The sequence below is a fragment of the Onychomys torridus genome, chromosome 18 (genome assembly GCF_903995425.1).
Source record: "Onychomys torridus chromosome 18, mOncTor1.1, whole genome shotgun sequence".
Taxonomy (NCBI): domain Eukaryota; kingdom Metazoa; phylum Chordata; class Mammalia; order Rodentia; family Cricetidae; genus Onychomys; species Onychomys torridus.
This window is the reverse complement of record NC_050460.1, coordinates 37635942-37655768: the sequence shown is the minus strand read 5'-3', so window position 1 is coordinate 37655768 and position 19827 is coordinate 37635942. Positions and strand designations below refer to the sequence as shown.

Below are 19827 nucleotides of genomic sequence, written 5' to 3'. Positions count from 1 at the left end.
TCTCTCTCATCTCCTGTCCCACTTACCATGCAGCAAGGTCCTAACTTTGAAGAGATCTGGTTTTTCCAAACACAGTCTGTTAAGGTGGCCGACACCTTGAGTAGTACATGTTTAAATGAGCCGCTCTGGAAGTGACAGGGGTGGGGTGGAGTGGGGTGGAGTGGGATGGAGTGGGGTGGGTAGGGCTGGGCCTGTCTGCTTGCCTCATAGTGAGACAATGCTTTATTATTTAAAGTCAAGTGCAGCTAGACAAGTTCACTGAATTCAGATAGAATTACTGTGGGACAGAATGGCTTTCCATCCCTTCTGGGTTGTGACACCCACACCTTCCCTTTTGAGGGCACTTTCACTCTGAAGTGGGCCTTGTATGGAAAAGAGGTGAAGTCTCAGAAGGCTATGTTTACTGTGGGGAGAAATGTAAATTTCTTCTTTTCTATGTGACCACAGTTGACTTTAAACACTCTTATCTAGGACATTGGTGGCTGTTAGGATACAATAGGCTGTGGTTTACTATCCAAATTTCAGTGGCTTAAGATATCAGGAATTTATTTCTCACTCTCTCTGTAAGTCTATTGTAGATCAGAAGGAGGTCTGCTTGTCATTGACATGTAGGATTCTGGAATGATGGATGTTCCTTTATTACCTGCTTCCTCTTTTACCACAGGGAGAAGGAACTTGGTGAATATTGTCCGGGCTCCTGATGGCTTCTTCCATTGATGACACTCTTCTGCTCATATTCCATGAGTCAACATGCCACTCCTAACTTTGAAGTGACTGTAGACATTCTATGTTACAGTGAGCCTAGAAGGAAGAAGAGAAATGTAAGTGAACTGTGCCATGACTCTCCCCTTATCCTGTAAAGGGTTCTCTTTATTATCATTATAAGTGCTGTATGAATTTCAACTCCCAGACAGTCCAGACATTGCTAGAAGAGTGTTGTCACATGGCTCTACTCAAATCTCCATGAACTGATCTCCTCTGTCCTTGGTATTTTACAGTGTAGCATCTTCAAGGACTCCCAGTACTTTGAAATGCTTTCAGTGACAATGGTTATGATGAAAGTAATAGCCAAGAATAACAACAACCACAAAAAATACACATGAAGAGAGGTATGTCCCCAAAGTGATGTCTTGGTTTCTGCATTATTTTTCCATTATTTTAAGTGTCAAGTCATAATTAATAATAATGTTGTTGGGATTAAAGAGATGACTCAGAGGTTAAGAGCACATATTCTTGCAGTGGATCCAAGCTTGGTTCCCAGCACCCACATCATGTAGCTTACACCTGTCTATAACTACAGCTCTCTCTTCTGGCTTCCATGGACATCTCAATTCATGTTCAGAGACTCAGACATAGACATAGACACAGATAGACACAGACACAGACCCAGACACAGACAGACATAGACAGATACAGACATAGACACAGACAGACACAGGTACAGACACAGACAGACATAGACACAGACACAGACAGACACAGACAGACATAGACACAGACACAGACAGACACAGATAGATACAGACACAGACAGACATAGACACAGATAGACACAGACACAGACAGATACAGACACAGACACAGACACCGATAGATACAGACACAGACAGACATAGACACAGATAGACACAGACACAGACAGATACAGACACAGACATAGACACAGACAGTCATAGAAACAGACAGACATAGACACAGATAGACACAGACACAGACAGACACAGATAGATACAGGCAGACAGACAGACATAGACACAGATAGATACAGATACAGATAGACACAGGCAGACAAAGACAGACATAGACACAGACACAGACACAGACAGATACAGACACAGATAGACACAGACAGACTTAGACAGACATAGACACAGATAGATACAGACACAGACAGACACAGACAGACACAGACACAGACAGACACAGACACAGACACAGATAGACACAGACACAGACAGATACAGACACAGACAGACACAGACACAGATAGACACAGACAGACACAGACAGACATAGACACAGACAGACATAGACACAGACAGACACAGACAGACACAGACACAGACAGACAGACCCAGACAGACACAGACATACCTCTAAAAGTAAAATAAATCTTAATAAAGAACAACATAGCTGTGATTACTTTAGTATCTGATGAATAGGAATTAAGACTGAGAAAGTATATAAAGAGTGGTTTTCTGAAGCTGAAGTCTTCAGTTCATCTTTTGAGATTTGAAGGTCATGACCATGCTCACTCCACTGGTAAAGTGCTGATGCTATGATCACCAACATCACCATGCTCGCCATGACCATTGCTACATAACCCTCCCGCACCATTACTATCAACACCACCAATACCATTATTATTATCGCCCCCACCATTACTACTACCTTTGCCACCACCAACCACCATTGCCACTGACTCTAATACTCTTACCACTACCACCATCAACTCCAACACTAACACCTCCAATACCACTACCACCGCCACCATTTCACCCTCACTAGTACCTTCACTGCCAGCACCACCATAACCACTTCCATTAATTCCAATAACATCATCACCACCTCCATAACTACCACCACTGCCATAACCTTCAGTATTGTTATTATCACCACCAACAGCATCACCATGACTACCACCACCACCACCACCACCACCACCACCACCACCACCACCACCATATCTCTTACCCTGGAAAAAGAAGCCAAGGCTCAAAATGATACTTGATTACCCAAATGTCCAGAAAGGGGCTGGATATCCTTGCAACACTATGCTGTGCAGGCTGGCCTTGAACTCTTAGGCTCATATGATTCTCTTGCATCAGACTCCCAAGTACTTGGGATTATAGGCATACACCACCACATCTGGCTTCACTGTAGCACTTTGTATGTCTTTCTTGCTCAGATTTCAGTGATGCTGTAAGTATCCTGTACTGTTGAAAGCAGGTGATTCCCATCTCCTACTGAGTCACAGATGATTCCCATCTCCTGCTGAGTCACAGATGATTCCCATCTCCTACTGAGTCACAGAGACCAAGATCCAGCTGTAGCCTTGGCTGAGGTAAGTACAATGACATCATCTTCAACTCTTGCCTGTGACCCTTGTGGTTTTAATAGCTCATTGCAAGTCCCTCAGGCTTTGAGGTCTATGGACATCCTAGTTCACTCAGGGAATGATGGCAAGTAGAGAGAGTCTGGCCAAAGGCTAAAGCCTATGAGCTATACCCTCCCCCCTTCAAATATTAGTAAGACAATATTGTTACTAAATTAGCAGTCATGTTGAATATTTTTAAGGGATCCCATGTTTCCACCTCAATAATACATTTTATTTTTCTGTTGGGGATTTGATCTCTGAAGTTTACTTCTTCATGGTCCAATATCACCAATAGAATTCTTTCTATCTTTCATCTGTCACCATGAGAGGGACTATACAGCATCATTTTATGGAAAGAAACAAATATCACAAAATGAAAGGCAATATTTAAGGGCTAAAAAGCCCCCAAGTCTCTTAAGAACACTACCTTGCTGATGAATGAGAAAGGGAAGTAATTAGGACTCAACGCATTAAAACAATGGACACCCACATTCTTTCTTCCTTTTTATTACAAAATAAAAATAAAACATAGTCTTCTAAGCAAGATAGGGAGAGTGCTTACCAAACCTTTAAAGTGAGCCACAGACAAATGCATTGGTGTGGTTTGAGGAAATATAGAGAGGAAATGAAAACTATTTATTTAACTGAACCACCCATCCCCCTGCAGATTACGGCAAATTGTGCCCAGGACTGTAAGATGGATACTACCCAGCAGGTTAGTTAGTTTTTGTTTATTTAGTTTCTGACTGTCAGTTTCGACTGGAGTTGTTTAAAACTGTAGCTCCCTGAATATGTTAAGAGAGTTTCTTGACTGTAAAATGAGGCTGTCTCAGATTGTATTTTCAGATAAGAATGCTCTTAGCCTGATTATTTGAATAGGCAGATAATATTTTTATACCCTTTTTGAAATTCCTTCAAACCTTTAGGTTGGTTAAGAATTGGATATGTCATAGAGAAAAAGATCATCTATTTTGGTCATGCTAATTTGGAAAGTTTCACTGCACTGTTTTAGAATGAATTTCATAAGAAAACATTTTTATAGGCATTAATTTAGAAATCAGGGCTAGCTATTTTCATTTGAGGCTTCTGCCTCTGAGCTATGTGAATCAGAGCATGCTATTTAAGCATGTTGTGTTCAGTTTAATCGTTAGTGTTTTCCTTGTGGATGTAGAACTGTAGTACATATTTAACTTTTGCTGTGGCTTTATAAAGCGAGGGATATTTGAAATGCAACATATTACACCCAGATGGGGATGCCTTGCTTAAGAGAAGCCCACAGTAGCTAGGTTATTGCAGTATAGTTATTTGCTTTTGCGGTGCTGGAGATCACACACAGGGTCTCATGCAAACCAAATGAGTGCTCTACCCTGGTTACACCCACAGCCTTAACTCTTACATTTGAATGAGTCCCTCAGTATTGTGTTCAACCATGAGTTGAATAATTTTATGTGCTTTTCTGGTGCAGAACTGCAAACCTATTTTGTAGTAATTATAATTGCCATCATTTTACAGATGCAAAAAATGACAGTTGACACAGGAGACTTAACTTTCCTAAGAACCTCTAATGGTCAAGGCAAGACCCAGGATGCTCCCATGATGCCAGGCTGAGAGTTAACAACAAAGGTGGGAAGTGTATCTTACAATTGACAGTAACCTAGATGTGTATATGTGTGTGTGTGTGTGTGTGTGTGTGTGTGTGTGTGTGTGTGTGTGTGAGAGTGTTTGTGGATGCTCAAACCCAGTGCTTGCTCTACCACTGAACTACATCCCCAGCCAGTCCGAGGTATTAAATCATTGCTTTAAGCTTCTAGGACAGAAGGTTCAATGTGCAAATGTGAGGCTTGAGTTTCTCCATGGTGAAAACCCTTCCAGAAGACAGTGGGGGGTTCCAGCCAGCTTCCCATAGAAAAGCTAGTATCGGCACATTCCCAGCGCTGTTCCCAGGATGCCTCACAGAGGTCCCTCCCCAAAATTACCAAGTCTGGGATAGATCCCATCTTTATTAATATTTTTAAATAGTTGCTTTGATTTCTTCCTAAGCCATATCAAGTTCAAAGTCACAGTGAGGGTGGGAGCAGCTAACGTTGAAATGGCCTGAATGTTTAATGTAGCCTTGGAGCGGAAATTGTTCTCAGAGTTGGGAAGCAGACAGAATATTCATAGAAATTTGAGTACAGGATACCAAGGCAGCGTCAAAACAGTATTCCATACATATTTACTGTTTTTAAACATTAGCTTTTCAAGGCTGGTTGAAGGAAAAGGAAGAGAGAGGAGTGGATTAGACTTCCTCTGTCTTGAGTCAGGTCTCTGACACTGGCCTTCCCTTTTTCTTGGGGGAGGGAGGATTGTCTTTTCAGGATTTATCATTTTAGGAAGAGAGTAGTGGTGGCAGTGATGGGGTACAGCCCTCTAGATTTTGCAAAACCATCTTCCACTCAGCATGGAACCCATTCTTTCTATGTTGTGCTTGAAACAGAAAGTTTAGAGAAATCTATAAACAGGTACTGGGGTAGTGTTTTGCAAGCGTGATACCACTTGCTTTGTCCTGATGTAGACAGCGATAGATGATGGTGGGCATCACTTCAAGATCACAGAACTGTATTTTAAAACTGAAGGGTTCAAAAACTGATGATCTAAATCTTTCCCCAAGAATTAGCAAATCTCCCATTTTGCCCACTAGGAATGCTCCTCATGTGTACTTAATCTTAGAATTAACATGTAGCAAATTATTGCCATGGTGCCTTTAGCAAGGAATGTGCCTGGTGGCTCAGTTGATTAGAACCCTGAGCTAATGAGGTCACAGGTTCAGTCCCCAGGAGACAAATTCACCTCACGCTGGTCTCCCTTCTGAACCCCAGCCTGGTCTCTAAGTGGACAAGAGTGGACAGATGGGCTTCTGGGGGGGGGGGTAGAATTAGCACAGTGTGTGTGTGTGTGTGTGTGTGTGTGTGTGTATGTGTGTGTGTGTGTGTGTGTGTGTGTTGTCTGTCTTTTATGGGAAAAATCACTCAAAGCAGATACATTAAATTAATTTGGATTATTTCAGCGATCCTTGAGGATAACAAAATGGTACCCTAGTGGCTGCAAAGACTTCTTGCAGACAGTGCCAGGTGTCTCATTTCCTAGGTTTCTGTTTCTTGCTGGGGTAATTGATTGATGTGTGTTGGAGGGGAGAGCCATCTAGGGGCTGGAAGTTGCGGGCTTTATTTGAGCTGCATACTCAGAAGGGTCTCCAGAACAGGCTGAGTTGTCACTGGTCACTTATGCAAAAGATGGATCACCAGGTCTTCCATTTAATATAGGCACTCATGCAGCCCATGGGGTGGTCTCTCTCCCAGCCAGGCTTCCCTTACCATTTATGTCTACCCTGCAGGAGTAAGAGGCTCTCATTTATAGATTCTTTCTATTTTTCACTTCCAACTTCAGGTATCATCTTTTAGGTCCTGGTCCACGGATAACTCTCATTCAGTTGTGACTAGATGCATTGCTAACCTCTGAGACTGTTTGCTGGTCTTCTGGAGACTTCCTTCCTTCACTAATAATTCCTAGTGGCTTTTCACTGAGTGATCTTCCCTACGTCTGTCCATGTTTTGAGATGAGGACACCCTGTGCTGCCGAGTCTGTCCTTGAATTCCTCCTAGTAGTGTACTCAAGAGATTCCCTTATCTCAGCCTCTGCCTCCTTAAGCTCATACCCTAATGGACAACACAACATCTGGCCTAAAAAAATAATTTAAAATTGTTAACAAATAGTGCACCCCTCACCTAGCAGAGAGTATTGTGTGTAGTAGGTATATTTAGCCTCCATTTTATAGGCTATAGTAAGGATTCATTCTATTTGAAACCTACAAAGTGAAGTGCAAGAATGTGGCTCAAAGATGTGACCTGGTAGGGTGAGAATCTGAAGGATAAATAGAGAGTACCAGTGGAGGACTAGGGTACTCTTTGCCAGACAATGGATGGAGAAAGATGCAAGTGAGGAAAGGGAAATGGATCCACAGTGGAAAGACTGATGGCTTTTGGAGCATCAAGGGAAAGAGATGAGGTTAGAGGCAACATTAAGGCTGGCAACTTGCCATTAGATCCATCAGAAAGGGAGGGAAGACAAGAAGCCAACAGGCTGGGAGGGAGGTGTGCAAGGCAGGGCATCTTTCAGAACCAAGTAAGAAGGAAAACAAAAACACCCAATGCTTCTCTCAAGATCTACTCAATCCCGGCAAGCCCAGTAGGGATGTTCATGGGCAAAAAGGTAGGGTTGGGGTAGAGCCCAATAATAAAGAGCTTAGCAGGAATGAGGTCCTGAGTTTCCTCCAGCATACAAAAATCTTATCAAACCCCACAATAACAGCAATAGCAATAGCAGCAGCAAAAGTCATAACAGGAAATGGAGGCCACCAAAGACAGGCATGGTCTGCTGACCCAAGCAAATCTGTGTTTTCTAGCTTAGAGTAACATACCCTAGGAAGGTATGGAAAATAGATGGGTAATTAAAGATACAGTTGTGAACTCAGATTCTCCCATCATCATAACATTATTCACATTATTCACAAGGTGTTACAGCACAGGTAATCTATGTGTTGTAGATTGTATGTGCTATACTTGAATGTAGTATGTGCTGTGCATGTACTGGTGGTCTCAAGAGCATGGTATTGTGGTAGGACAGGGAGTCATGCTCATTTTTGCTTTTGTTCACCATTCAAAGTGTTACAATATGTAGTGCTTTTCTAATTTGGAAATAAAGGAAAAAATTAGAGAATTTAAAAAAAGATTTAAATTGTCTCTCATCCTCTACTCTCAAGTGGAAATGCATTAGGTGATGGAGCTGAGTTCTGAGCTATCATGCAACCCCTGCTAGCTGGCGATGGAGTTCCATGGAACCACCTGAGCATCACACCTGGCCCCACAGAACACTGAACTCATAGTTCTCTTACACATAGACGGCATGGGAACATGAGGTGACCTGGGAAGTTGTATATCCTTAGCAGGCAGGTCACACCAACATGTCAGCTATTTCTATGCGATGAGAGCAACGGGCCTTTAGACCAGGTGTGGGTGGGTGTGAAGGAGGTTAACCACAGGGAAGGAACTTGAACTTGGAGGAGAGGATCAGGAGAGAATTATCTTCTGATCCGGTTCAAAGGTGGCCAATGATAGCAGATGAAACCAAGTGACTAGGGTTTGTGTTGTTTTGTCTCAGATGTGAACTTTAAAGGCAATGCTCTTGGTTTTTTTTTTTTTTTTTTTTTTTTTTTTTAATTTGCTTTCATTAGAGACAGAATCTTGCTGTGTGACTGAGCCTGGCCTCGAACTGGCAATCCTTTTGCCTCAGCATCTGCAACAGCTGGGGCAATACTGTTCGTTACTCAGGTAAGGCACAACTAATTTCCTGAGTCATTCACATGGTACAGGGGCCTAGAGACCCATAAGGAGCAATGCTAAGATGACTGCCCTTCTCCTGAACTGAGGAGATGGATGGCTCACAAGGGACCAACAGAGAGAGCATCTTCATTCACGGCCACGGCAGCCCTGAAGGAAATCCCTTGGATCATGCTTCGGAAAATCCACACCTAGAAATCACAGCAGGTCTTCTTTCTGAGTCACAATGGGAAAGGAAGGGGCCAGCAGGACACATGGGTATCCAGGAAAGGGGTGGAGTGGGCATTGGATCTGGATGCCACATGGCAAGGTTCTCAGGTGAGGGGACAAGTGACATTCAACATGGTTTCTGCTCGGGATTTTGATTTTTATTCAGGGAGCAAAGGTGTGCTTAGAAATTCACTTGCATCTCACTTTAGTTTTAACCTTCAAGTTGGACATCTGTTAGTAGACAGATCATTGCATTTTGATTCATTTTCGTGGGAAGACTCAGGTCCAGCGGTGAGAACAGTGTGGTGTTTAGCCCTGTAGCTGAAGGTGGAGGGCCTCCCTACATGGCCCTTGATGAAGTATTTTGACAAATGGGACCTGATCCATGCCCTTCTTACCACCCAGCAGGCTAGCCTAGGTAGGTATTCACATTCCTTCAGGATGTTCTTTAAAGTATGAAAGACACACCTGGAACACATCACCACCAGCACTCTTGGACCACATGTCTCAGTTCTGGCAAACTTTCTCAGAGTTGAGTCCCCAGGGGAAGGGTCCCAGTGACCACACTGGAAATTGTTTGGGATCCTTCTGTTGGCTTCAGAGGACCTGGCTGTGAAAGTCTAGTGAACAGGAAGGCATTTGCAAATAACTAAGACCTCTCCCATTATAGCTTGGAGGCAGCCAGCTTGGGGTGGTGGTGTATACTCACTGGGCAGACAGGAAATCACCTTCTAATCTTCCTCCATGGCCTGAATATTCCCAACAGACTTAATCAGGGCTCTAAAGTTCTGATGCCGGGTCCTAGGCCAAGTGGATCAATAGGAGTTTCACCCCATCCCCTATTCCAACACAAGTTAGAAGCTGTGATGATTTTGGATTGAGCTATCTGTCCAGAGATATGCATCATCTTGGAACCATCAACCTCCCTTTGTGCCTTTGTATGAGTAACTGCTGTGGCCTAGAGGATCAAGTCTCATTTTCTGAAGTTCTGAAGTGTGTCAGCATTTTGTGACACACACGTGGCATACAGACCAGTTAGTTTAGATATCCAACCATGTCTGCCTTTTCTGACAGGGTCCCACTGGGAAACCCGTGGGGCAACCAACTCCTTGCAGTTTAATTGTCCAAGTGTAGAATGTAGTACCCTTTGTCTCAGTTCAAATTGAGGGACCACAGTCGGAGGGTCTGCTTTTCTGCCAGATGTTAGGCTATGAACTTGGCATTTGAAATCACCTGTGAGTTTGAGGCAGATGAATGTTGGCTATGGCACTGGGCAGATCTGGATTCCTCAGTCTCTTTCCACACTCCTGCCCTAGGACTTTGGAGCAGAGTTCTTTATAGCTCACATCACCATCTTTCACAGGGGGGTGATATCAATACCATCTACCCTGTAATATTAGTGGAAGGTTAAAAAGGCTCCTTTACTCTTTTTTTGGGTGGTGGTGGTGTTGAGACAGAGTTTCTCTGTGTAACAGCCCTGGCTGTCCTAGAATTTGCTTTGTAGACCCATCTGGCCTTGAACTCACAGAGATCCTCCTGCCTCTGCCTCCCAAGTGCTGGGATTAAGGACGTGCACCACCACCACCTGGCTCCTTTACTCTTGATAACAGGATGACTCCTTCCTTGATAATAGGATGAACATTCTTCAGCTAGTGTCCTACCCTTTCTGTTAGAAGGACATGCAGAGGCTTATGACATTCCTGTTTGATTTGTACTGTTGACTTTTTTATTATTTTCTTTAAGTTTTTATTGATTGTTTGTGAATTTCTTATCATACAACCATGCACTCCAATCCCACTCATCTCCCTGTTTCTCTATATCTGCCCTCTGTCCTTGCAATCTCCTCCTAAAAGAAAACAAAAAAATGATAAAAAATTAAAAAAGAATAAAAATGAAACAGCAATAACAAAAAGCAGCAACAACAGCAGCAGCAGCAGCAGCAACAACAACAACAACAACTCATTTTGCTGTGGAAGCTGCAGTGTGTTATGGTGTGTCACCCTGTCCACCCTTTTGCCCAAACAGCTTTACTCACAAATGTTTGTTGTAAAGAGTCTTTGGTCTGCTTCGAGGTTTCTGGCTTCTGCTACACTATCAATATCGGATCCTTACCAGGGCCCTTGTCAGATATCCTGTTGTTGCCTTGTGTCATGGAGATGCTGCAGCCTTGGTTTTGCAGGACCAGCCCCTTCACATGCTCCAGCAGTTCTTAGATGGGGTAGATGTTGGAGGGGGGGTGGGGGTTGACTCAAAGCACTGTATCTGTGCCTGGGTAGAAGCTGAGTTGGTCAGCCCCCTGCCACCAGGGCCAGCTCTCTTGATTTGCCCAGGTGAGGGGCAGGCCTAGCTCTTCTGCTTGTGGTAGCTGGCAAGGGGCAGAACTGTCTGGCTCATACTCATGCCATTGAGGCAGCTCTCCTGTACCCACCCCACCAGGGCCAGCTCTCCAGCACTGCCCTGGCAAGGAAGGGATGGTGCCGGCTCACCTGAGTGCCAAAGCCCATAAGGGGTGAGGCCAGATCTCCCATTCTCACACCCTTGGCACTGACTCTCCTGTGCCCATGCCACGAGGGCCAGCTCTTCTGTACTGCTCAGGAGAGGTGTGGGGCCTGCTTTCCCAAGTGCTGCAGTCAGTGACTGGGGGATGAGGACTTCTTACTATAAAATGGAGAAAAAGAAACTTCCAGCACCTTGAACAACGAGCTTTCAAAAAGTCTTCATTGGGCACCAAATGCAAAGAATATTCTTATTAAAGTATGTTCTTATAAATGAAGCATCATTCATCAAATATTTACATGTAGCAGCCAGAGAAGCCAGCACAGTGGTTAGCAGGCCTGGGGACATTTCCCATGTGCGCCATGGGATAACATGAGCAGGGAAGACCCTTTAGTTTTGTGTCATGGTTTTTGGCTCCAACATGAGCAGTGCTTGGTATAGTTTTTGCTCTGGAACCTGTCAGGACTCCCACGTAGCTGGCCCTTGTAGGAGACTCCCCTTGAAGTCCACAGGGGTTCTTTGAATGGAAAACATGCAAATCAGAATCAGGCCTGATGTAATCTTGGAATGAGGGACTGCTCACCCAAATATTAGCTTTTTAGCCCGGAAACTAGGTTTTGATCATGAGATAAAAGAATTCTTCCTTCCCCTCCGAAAGGCACAGCACACCAGCAACCAAAGCATCACCGTTCATGCACCCAGGAGAGGATAAGCCAGCTAATTACTGAAGAGACCTAATTAGGCCTCAGCTAGACAGTGTGGGGCTCCATTTTTTACCTTAAACATACCAATAGAATAAACATCCCCAATTCCAGGGCAACTTACTAAATGAAAAAAAAAGATAGTGTTACTCCCTGGAAATATCACTCATCCAATGTGGTAATTTAGAAAAATATATCTATTAGAGATAGTTAGAGATACATTTTTTTTTTTGGGGGGTTGGAAATTCAGTCACAGATGAAGCACAAAGCTGCAATTTGTAGACAAGTCAAGTAAATTAAATCACTCACTGTCTTTTCCCCACTTCCTTCAATGGCTTTAAAAGTTGAAGGTAATTTGCAAAGAAAATGCTCAGTTTGAATTGGTTTGTAATATCTGTTAATGATCTTGAAAAAAAAAAATCCACATACTCACAGTTCTCTCCCCGAGGGAACTCCAGTGTGCTATTGGGAAAAATTTCCAAAGTCTGAAATGTCATTAGCTAGTTATTTCCTTGAAGTAAAAAGCCCTGGAAAAAAAAAATTATATAAGGTATACAGGTACACAGGACAATCACTCTGATGAATAATGTCTGTGTTTTTCATAATGTTTCATATCTAAAAACACAGCAATTGAAAGCCACTCTTTCTAAACTCCAGTGCTGGTGTTTTTTTTTTTTTTTTTTTTTTTTTTTTTTTTTTTAAGTTAGCTCGGTGGAGTCATACCTTCTGTTTATTTCACATGTATATTGAGTTCTTCCATATATTTATAGATTGTTGATGTAAAAACAGTAGTGTTAGGAACAATTTTGATTATATTCCTTGCATTTAGCTCTTGGAAACACATGGTGTAGCCTAAATACAGGCCTACAGGTGCTGCCTCCCAAGGTTAAAGACAATAGCCTGCTTCACTATGGCATCCTGCATCCAGCCAGGTGCCTGGAGTGGAGGCACAAACACCCTGCAGACTGGAGAGCCGTTCAGTATTAAGTAGCAGCACTGTGAAACACTATATCGAGGGGAACATTTCCCCTTGACCCCCGCCTTGGGGTGGGCTTTTACCTGGGTCCACAGGAGGCTTTGCAATGTGATGCTTGCTCTGTGTAACTGCAGATGCAGCCCTGGATACCTGAGCCAGCTTTTTGGCGGAGGAGCTGGATCATACTGTGACTCTATTGTTCCCCACACTATGACTTGTTGATGTATACATTATACACACTAAATAAGAAAATGCTTTGTATGTAGTCTATATGTATTAGTTTTTAACCCTACTTTCCATACTGAGACTAGAAACACAGGAAGGAGTCTCTAGCTCTGTATTTTTGTTTAAGTCTAAAATTTTGTTTTATATATATATAATATATATATATTATATTCTTAGTTTTTAAATATAACATTTTTATTAATTCTTTGAGAACTTTATAAATAAATACAATTTATTTTGATATTTGTCTCACACTCTTCCCCCTAACTCTTCCTACATCTGCCCACCTCTGCTTTCCCAAGTCCTCTTTTTATTCATTTATTTTTTAATAACCAGCTGATTCCACTTTGTGCTATCTACATACTCACGGGTGTGGTGCCATTAACTGGGGCATGGGAGACCACAGCGTTAAGGGAAATTGACTCTTCCTTCCCTAGCCACTGCCAACAGTCCATAGCTCCACGTGAGAAAGTGAACTAGCTTGGATTTGTGCAGGCAACTGCAGGCTCTGGGAGTGTGCGCACCGTGACCTTGGTCCCGTCATGTCCACAAGCATTGTTTTGCTCTCGTCCTTTCTGACCTCTAGCTCTTAAAATCTTCCTCTCCCCCTTTGCAAGATGGCCTCTCAGCCTTCATGGAGGGGCGTGGTACAGATGTTTCATTTATGGCTGACTTTGACCAATTGTGAGTTTCTGTGTCCATGGCTGCTCTATTGTCATTATTATTATTATTATTATTATTATTATTATTATTATTATTACATTGGATCTCTCTCTCTCCCCTTCCTTCCTTCCCCCCTCCCTCCCCTTAATGTATTACTTCTTAGCTCATTGCAAAGCATTCTCTCCCTCTGAGTCTGGCGTGAATCCATTCTCCCTGTTTCCTATCTGTTTCACACACATGTTGAGTGACATCATGAAGCAAAAAGAACATTTGGAATGTTTAAATTAGGGCTTCATTGGAGCTCCACATATGGAAGATGTGAAGAGCATGAATGTGGGACTCTGTGCATTGATCTGGAGTTAACACATTCCATAACCACGCCTACCCATGGCAGGCCAAGAAAGATAACATGACTGATACTCCCAATGGCTCCTAGGATGCAATCCCATCTTTTTTCCCAAAGGTACCCACATCCTGATTTTTGATCCCAGGGATTTGTTTTGCTTTATTTTTTTTTTTTTAATTTATTTTTCTTTAACTTCATATAAGTGGAACCACACAGGAGATACTTACTTACTTTTTAAAATTATTTTGCCATGGTACAGATTTTTAATGTGGGACAGGTATTCATCTGTGTTTGACTTTCTTCTCTCGGTATCACATTGGCTACAATTGTAGTGTATTTTCTTCATAAAATTTCACATACGGCATAGTTTATCTATCTTACCCTCTATGAATGTTTTGGTTGTTTTGAGTTTTAAATGATTTCAGAGAGCTCTGCTCTAAGTTTTCCTGAGTTCATCTTGCTGAGTGTGCGCATGCATTATGTTTAGTCTGTATTTACACTGAATGGGAAATTGCTAAATTGTAGGGCAGAACTGTTTGATGGTAATATATAATGCTGAGTATGAGTACCTTTCCAAAGGGACTGTGTCAGTCTTGAGCAGTGAATGTAGCTGCTCCCCAGCCCAGCTCATGATTACTAGTCATTCTGGTGGCATTCAGTAGACTGGCATTGTGAGCTTAGTTCAATTTCCTGGATTTATTTTTTTCAGACCTTTTTTTTTTTTTTTTTTTAATTGTGTAGCCCTGGCTGTACTGGAACTTACTCTGTAGACCAGGCTGGCCTCTAACTCAGAGATCTCCTTGCCTCTGCCTCCTGAGTGTTGGGATTAAAGGCATGCACCACCACCCAACAGCAATTTTCTAGATTCTTAAAGGAAATTGAGTATCTTTTTCAGGTCTACTGGGCATTTGAATGTTCCCTTTTATGAACATTATTCTCCAGTTGCCTGCTGAGTGCGTGTGTGCGTGCGCGCGCATGTGCAGGCGAATGCACATTCATGTGATAACTAGAACATCGGGTGTCCCTTTCTCTTCATGTCTGCCTCATTCCCTTGAGACAGGGTGTCACACTAGACCTCAAGCTCACTGTTTTGGCTAGGTTGTCTGCTCAGTGTCTCTGGAAATCCACCTGACTTTGCCCCTACTATACTGAAGCACGGAAGACCGTGGGGATTCAAATCCAGGTTTTCATGCTTGTGGGGCATGCACTCTTCTTATCCACTGAACCACTGCTCCAGCCCAGACTGCTTATTTCATATTGACTTTTTATGCATACATTTTACACATGAATCTTTTATGTATTCAAGTGTTGGGGATGTTATGAGTCTTCTGACCTTGAGCCTTCACTTCCTTTATCATTTCTGTGAATGGCTAGTTTCTTTCTAGTTGACACTTTGGTTATCTTGAGAGAGCTTTTCTTGTCCCAAGGCCATGGACACATCCTAATGATATTTTCTAGCAAACTTACTAGTTTGTTGATTTATATTTTATATTTAAATCCACAGTCTATATGGCCTCCATTCCCCCACCTCTGCCTCCATTCTTTCCTTCCTCTTCATTCTCTTTTTTTTTCCCTCCCTTGTCTTTCTGTCTTGTGACCAAGATGGAACCCAAGGAATTTTGTGACTGTCAGAATGTTCTGCACCATGGGGTTGTCTTCCTGGCCCACAGCACTGATCAAGCTGGCCCTTCTGTTACAAGTATCTGCTTCTGCCCCATTCATTGGAAAGCCCTCCTTCTTCCCATGCTTTGTGTTGACATCTTTACCCTAAGTGAAACACTTCTTTTGTTTATAGTGACGATATGCCCTTTTCTCTTCATCCCACCAGTGTGACAAATTATTCAGTGGGTTTCCCTCACATTTTTAAATTTCTTGACAATTTCATACTCGTTATGATGACTTTTAGTCATTTTCTTTTTTTTACGTCCCATCCCAGTCCCTCTCCTGCTAGAACTTATCTTGTGTTCCACACAGCCTCTGCCTACTTTTGTATCCCCCCCGCCCCCCTGTAGGTTTTTGAATGTTAACCAATCTTGTATTTGGGATTAAACCCAACTTGGCTGTGGCATTTTATTTTACATACTGTTGCATATGTTTTCTTCATTTTTGTACTATGTACTTTTGTAACGATGCTTGTGAATTAAGTGTGACTACAATTCTCCGTAATGTCCTCTTACATGGTGTCATCGAGTTCAGCTTGTGAAGTGAGAGATGTATTTTCTTCAGATTTCATTCAAACTGAACACTCTGGGAAGACTAATAATTTGACAGAGCAATTAACCATGTATGCAAAGTGGCCTGAGCACTCACCACGACTGGCTTTGCATAAGCTTTGCATCAGAAAGTAAATAGAACTGGACTGTTTGCTGAGGTTCCGGACAGCACTTAACAGGATATTCATGTGTCCTAGGCTCGAATTAGTTACTCCATTTTGATTTTGGAAGCCACGATCAATAGCCATGTGGGTTTAAAAGAAAACCTGTGGCAGGAGAAGCCTCCTGGGACAAGAGATGACAGTCACATGGTCCTCACCATGAGTCTTCAAAGCTGGTTTTACCTCTGACTTTCAACCCCTCAGGCATTGCTCCTGAGAAATATCTTTTAGTTTTAAAATGGCTCCAGTCCTATGCCACATAGCTCTCCTTTCTGACTTACTATCTTTTTACTGCAAGGCTGACCTGTCATCACAAACAGCCTAGACTCTACACTGGACAGCTGACCATCTTAAACCCTTGCTGAAAACTGGGAGGTGGCTTTGTCTTGCTTCACAGTGTGAATGTGGGCTCAGTACAGGTCCACCTGTGACCTGTTATTTCAGTCTGTGGGGGAGCCCCCACAGACCTTAGACTAGGTGATTTGGTGTTCTGTGTTGCTGAGGATCAAACCCACGACCTTCTGCCTGCCGGGCAAGCGCTCTGCCTCTAAGCTATACTCTCGGCCCTGAGCTGGATAATTTATAAATAAAAGAAATGTACTGCTCATAGTTTGGGGAGAGGGAGGAAGCCCAAGATTAAGGTGCCAACAGTTATGGTGTTCTGTTTGGACCGTAATTTGGTGTCTTGTTGCTGCATTCTTGCATGGTGGAAGACATAGAGAGCCAGTTTGTGCCTTATTTTAAAAATGAGGGCATGGTTCTCATTCATGAAGGTGGAGGGCCCATGATTTCATCACTGCCCAAAGTCCACACCTTTTAACAACATCACACTCGCTATTGGCAAAACCACTATCCTAATTAATTTCCCTTGCCAACTTTACACAGCCTGGAGTAACCTGGGAAGAGGGAATGATAATGGAAGTATTGCTGCGATCCTATTGGCCCGTGGCCATATCTGTGAGAGATTATTTCAATTGATTGCTGTGGGAGGGTCCAGCCCATTGTGGCCTGCCCCATCCCTGGGCAGGTGGGCTGTGGCTCTATAAGAAAGCCAGCTGAACATGAGTCCAAGAGTGAGCCCAGTAAACAGCTTTCCTTGATAGTTCCTGCTTCAGTTCCTGCCCCGGCTTCCCTCAGTGATGGACTGTGACCTGTATGCGTAAGGTGAAATAAACCCTTTCCTCTCCTTAGTTGCTTTTGGTCGTGGCATGTATTACAGCAAGAGAAAGCAGACGTCAACAACCATCTCATGGTTTTTAGCAAGAGGTAAACATGACATATTTCCCTTTCAGAGCGAGCAGTTGAATACCCGAGAAAGGATGGCTTAGCATTCAGACATCCCACTCACAGCCCAGGCTATACGTAACAGCAGAGTGACTGTGTACTAGTATAAAGTAGGAACCCGAGAGAAGACACCAATATTCGGACTACAGCACCTGACTGTCTTTGCAGCTTGCTTTCTCAGCCACTGTAGTTTTTGGTTGATCACTCTCTCACTCTACTGTGACCAACTCTGTCTGCACACCAGGGTCCTGAGTGTCTCAGCTTCTGTTTCCACTGATCTTTCTACCTGAAACAAAGCATCTATGTATTTCTCTTGCATAATCCACTCTTTAATAATAAGCTCAGGCTAGACAACCTTGACCCCACTCAGCTAGAGCGGCTGGCTCTTGTTTCTGCCCATGGTTTTGTCTGTGCAAGTAGATGGATGTGGATCTGTTTTGTAGCAGAGTGCAGGCCCCAGCGATCTGTGGGAATCTGCAACTTTATGTGTGTGTGTGTGTGTGTGTGTGTGTGTGTGTGTGTGTGTGTGTGTGTGCAGGGGTAGGTACTCAACTAACATTTATAGATCCACACAGCACAAACAATAGCAACCAGCTGACAGCTCTGAGTTTCATTTTGTTTCTTTTTAGAAGATGGGGTAGACAGAAGAGGTCATAGAGGCACAGTCTCCATGGAGGTTGGAGGCCAAGGCTGGGGGAAATCTGCAGCTCAATGGTCTCCCTGTGGAACGGAGCATAGTCCAGCTATTAAAGTCCTCTTGTGATGGATGCCACCTTTGATTGAACAGATTAACAACAGGGATCTTCTGTGAAGGTAGATTTCTCCAGAGCAATTTAAAAATTCAAACAACAACAACAAAAAAATCTGGCTTAAAAGGCAAATTGAACAAGATCCTGCCCCTCTCTCTTATTAATAAAAGAGTTTACACAGAAACTCTTGAAGAGGGTGCGTGAGGGATTCACAAGGATCATTAGAGTCTCCTAGACATTCACTTTCACTGTGTAAAATTGGCTGTGTCCTCAAGATGGTATCACATAAAAATGAGCTTTCTGGGACTCTTCTCTGTGAATGGGTCCTGGCGGCACAGTGGGGCCATTCATTTATTTGGCCCATTTATTGCAAGTACATTCTAAATTTGGCCTTAATTATTTTTCCTTTCACAAAAATATTTTGTGGGATCTTTTTGAACCCTGAATACTTCCTTCTTGCCCCTTAAAACAGAAGCCAGGAGTGTTATTTTTGTTCTCTTCTAATTAAAATAATTGCTCGGTTCCTTTTAACTAGCTTCATGCAGTTATTAGCCTAATACATGGATGGGTGCCATGGGGTGCTTGAGGAATGAAATGAAAAGTGAGCACGCAGCTTCACATGAGAAAGAGCCCGTGGTGCCAGGGAGAATGATTTTCTTTCAGCCGGCATTTCAGAAGGGCCTTTCGTAAACCTGTCCTCCCACACCCACGTCGAAGACTATTGAGGGAAAGAATGGTCCTGTCTCTCTCTGAAGGTGTACAGCCAACACAGTCCGATCTGAAGAGGACCACTTGATATGCTGAGCACGGCACAAAGACCTGGGTCTGGCTTTAATCTCTACCCCTGCTTTGTCTTTCAGAATAACTGCCATGGAAGGACAGTCCTCTTGCCAATTGGCACTTATTAAAGGACATGGAAGGAGAGGGACAGAGTGCCTAGATGTGAGCCTTCATCAAGTGTTATAAAGACCCTACTCCAATGGAGAGTGCTCGGAGGAAGAAATGATGCTTTGGATAGGTCTTTCCTCAAAGCTGGAGCTGTTCAGGGGTGGCAAGCAGGGTCCCTGGGATGCATCTTCCCTGTTGCTGATTCCTACAAATAAAGTTCTATCGGATATAGACACCTGTCCATTGTTGTCTGTCTTGTTTATGGTGGTAGTATACACAGCACCAAGTGGTTGTGGCAGAGATTGTATGGCCTAGGAAGCCTAGTGGCTCTTCACAGAAAAAGTTTTAGCTCCGGATGTCTGTCATTTAGTTCTGTATCTATTAAATACAACTGAAGAGATAGATGTATTGGGATTTTTGTTTGTTTGCCTTTTTTTTTTTTT

General features: G+C 43.1%; 1 long non-coding RNA gene across 4 annotated transcripts in view; it reads left to right on the top strand.

Annotated features, from left to right (window-relative positions):
* LOC118569276 overlaps window positions 1–19611 on the top strand; it is a 45966-nt gene extending 26355 nt beyond the window's left edge. For all 4 annotated transcript variants that reach the window (XR_004943054.1, XR_004943057.1, XR_004943055.1 and 1 more), the window contains exons 2-6: window positions 665–821; window positions 999–1109; window positions 2909–3064; window positions 4610–4720; window positions 19357–19611. This is a non-coding gene — a long non-coding RNA (uncharacterized LOC118569276). The remainder of the gene's footprint in view (window positions 1–664; window positions 822–998; window positions 1110–2908; window positions 3065–4609; window positions 4721–19356) is intronic.
* The last annotated feature ends 216 nt before the right edge of the window (window positions 19612–19827 follow it).